This window comes from Desmodus rotundus, chromosome 10 (assembly GCF_022682495.2).
Source record: "Desmodus rotundus isolate HL8 chromosome 10, HLdesRot8A.1, whole genome shotgun sequence".
NCBI classification, from domain to species: Eukaryota; Metazoa; Chordata; class Mammalia; order Chiroptera; family Phyllostomidae; genus Desmodus; species Desmodus rotundus.
In genome coordinates this window covers 105475452-105478628 of record NC_071396.1, presented here as the reverse complement: position 1 = coordinate 105478628, position 3177 = coordinate 105475452, and the positions used below count along the sequence as shown (strand labels likewise).

At 51.2% G+C, this 3177-nt stretch overlaps 1 long non-coding RNA gene across 1 annotated transcript; it reads right to left on the bottom strand.

Moving 5' to 3' along the window:
- Positions 1-1327: 1327 nt before the first annotated feature.
- Positions 1328-3032, bottom strand: LOC123478739 (uncharacterized). The gene is made up of 2 exons (XR_006654045.3): positions 2717-3032; positions 1328-2070 (listed from the first exon to the last, which is right to left on the bottom strand). It is a non-coding gene; the product is annotated as an uncharacterized lncRNA (long non-coding RNA).
- Between the last annotated feature and the right edge of the window lie 145 nt (positions 3033-3177).

Here is a 3177-nt window from a genome sequence, read left to right as displayed (position 1 = left end):
TTTAAATACGAAACAGGGAAACTGATAAATCAAAGGGAAAAAGTTGCCAGCTGATCTTCACTCTTGAAATGATCAGGGTGACCATTTACTCAGGCCTCCCGGGTCCTGTCCCCACACACCCCTCCCCCCAGATTCTTACCTGCTGAAATTTGCCATAGTGCCATTCACTAAATACATAGCTAGTAATTAAACTATATGTTCTACACAAAACCACAACAATTTTTTTTTTCCCTAACGTGATACCTTTTTGAAAATGTTTGCAGATGTAAGCTTATACACCTAAAAAGGAAGAGAACTGGGTGGAGCACAGTGGAAAAGGGTGTTTGAAATTGAGTCTTGCGAGTGCATTATCGCGTTGCTGGTATTCACAGTCGGGGGGACGGGGGGGGGGGGGGGGGGGGGAGGGGGACGAGGGGGTTAGGCGGCAAACACCTTGAGAGCGGAGACCTCATCTTTTCTTTCATGCTAATGATGCGCAGGGCGTTGTATTTGCCTGAGGTCACCAACCATGACATTACCGGTGGAGGATGGCTGCTTCAGTCACAGCACCCTCCCTCCATGGCTGAGGGGTCCCCTCTCAAACCCGCTTATTTCTCTGTGGCTTCAAAGGAATGAAACAAACAGCAACGAGGGAGCCAGGGCGGGGCCTCCAGGTGCAGAAAGGTATGCTGTCTCACATGGTGAACGGGTCCCTGCCTTGGCACAACCCGAGTCACTTCCTTCACATGACCAGCACTGTCATAACGTCGCCTTCCGCGTGGCCTGTTCCAGGTCAGAGCTGGTGACTCAGCAGGCAGAGATCTTCCTTACACCTGGGTGGGCACACTGGCTGGCATGCTGTGAGGGCTTTCATAGTATGCATTGCCTTTAAGATGGTCTGAGTATGTGGATTCGGTCCTGGACGGGCTGGACGGAAGGCCCCGTTGTGAACTGAATCCATGAGTGCCACCTACTGACCCTTCTCACTGTGCATGAGAGGGCCCATGATACCAGTATGGCTTATTATTGGTAATAAAGGAGGGACTTTTGATTGGTTCGTATTCGGCATTTAAAACAGCCTGGCTTATGGTGGTATTCAGTATCTGAACGGACTCGCCTTTCCCTAGTATGTGTCTGTGCCTTCCACCCAACTGTAAACTCGTTAATGGCAAAGGCTGCATCTTATTCATCTTCATGGTTTCCTAATGCTTAGTGCACTTGGGTCTAGTGGGCGTTCGGTGAATGTTTAGGGATTGAATTGAAAGGTAAATTGGAGTCTGATTGTATGTCCAGGCAAAATCAAGTTTATATGATAGTCAATAAGGAACCAGCAACTTATTTAAGCAGCTCAGTTAAATGGTTTAATATTTATTAAGAGTCTATTATACACAAACCATCTAAGGGCAGGAATTAGTGTTTTCTCTGTGACTGGAAGGGGACGGAGGGGTGGACAGAAGCACTAGTAGATGGAGACGGAGGGAGGCGGGCTTTGGGCTTTGAGTTCTGAGTCTGGACGAGGGAGACATCCCACGATATCATTCTGAGGAGAGACCAGAGAAAAACGCTGTGGGGTGGAATTAATTTGCCTTTGAATGTGTGGGAAAACTCTGTGGTTGTCGCAGATCTCTGGAGTTAGTAGTAAACGCAGGGCAGGGGACAGACGGGATGGGCACGGAGATCTAGATTTGAAGCCACTTCTGTTGTGTTGATATCTGAAGCCCAGAGAGGGAGTAAGGTGAGCAGGGATGCGGTAGTGAGGGAGAAGACAACATCGGCCTCGATGAAATTCTGCGGGTAGAGAGGAGTAGACTGGGTGACAGTGACGGAGATAAAGGCTACAGAATGCTATGCAAGTGAGACTTCTCAAATCGGGTGGTTGCAGCACCAAATACAAAGGGGGAGCAAAGCGCTTTGATTACTTAGGAGGTGGCAGATGATTGGGAAGAATCAGGGAGCAAGTGGGAAATAAAATGCTGAAGTGGTTAAACATCTATTCCCCTTCCTTTGAGCGTATGTGGACAGGGAAGAAACTTTTTTCTATCCTCGAGGTTCTTTGGGGCTGGTCTAATAACCAAATGGACATGAGGCCAACTAGCAAGAGAAAATATCCAAATTTAAGAGAACCCTGCATACATGAGAGAATCAGAGCACCCCCCTCCCCCCCCCCGCCCCATGCACAGGAGGTTGAGAGGGAAAAGGGAACATGAGTATGTGGGGCGTTCTGAGCTAGGGATGAGGCAGGGGCCTTGGGGGATGCAAAGGGCCATTGCAGGATAGTAATGGCCCTTTGTTCAAGTTCTTCCAGGTAGTTAAGGGCAGAGGTTTCTCTTGAGCCTGCCATTGAAGTTTGCCCTTAGCTCAGTCTGCCCACCAGGGACACATCTTGGGGTGCCTGGTTTTGAACCCCCACACTTAACGATGAAAGGAGTAAGAAAGAGAGGGTTGTCACTGCGAACAACAGAAAGGCGGAGGCAAGGTCTCAGGCCTGCCCTAATCCCTCGCTTGTGCGATCTCATATAAAGCGCTTAAACTCTCAGGCCATCAACCTTGCTGTTACATAAACCGCATCCGATCTACCAGTTTCACAAGACTTGTGTTCGCCAGGCTGCGGGCTCCTGACCGCAGCGGCCCTACACTCGCCAGTGACCTCAAGGCCTCTAGCACCGCGACGATAATCATTTGAAACACGCTTGTTGGGTGAAGTGTGAATGTGAGCAGTAACCCGCGGCGCTCGGACCTTAACGCTCGCCCGGCGCAGTGCTCTGTGACTTCCTGAGCACGCCTCTCCTCCTTCACAGCCCTACAATCGCCCCGTTTTACTGCGGAGGAGACAGCATCGACGAGGCAGGTACGGGGCCCGAGTCCACTGGCGGGCCTCGGGGACGGGCTGACATTTTTCAATTCAACTCTTTAGAGTGACAGAGCAGGATCCACGAGTGAAAACAGCCAGAGCCAATAACTCATCTTAAAAGTATGAAACTGCCGCAAAAAAGAAGAAAAGAGAACCGTTCTCGGCGAGAGGCTGTTCCCCCGCCGCCCGGCGAGGGCCGCAGCGCCCCAAACCTCCGCGGGGCCCGGGAATTCCTCTCCCAGCCTCGCGATGCTCCAGGCGGCGGCGAGGCCCGGATGACTGAGACCTGAGTAGTGCGCGTGCTGATGACGAAAGCGGAAGTGTGAGGTCGGGGGCGGGACGAGAGC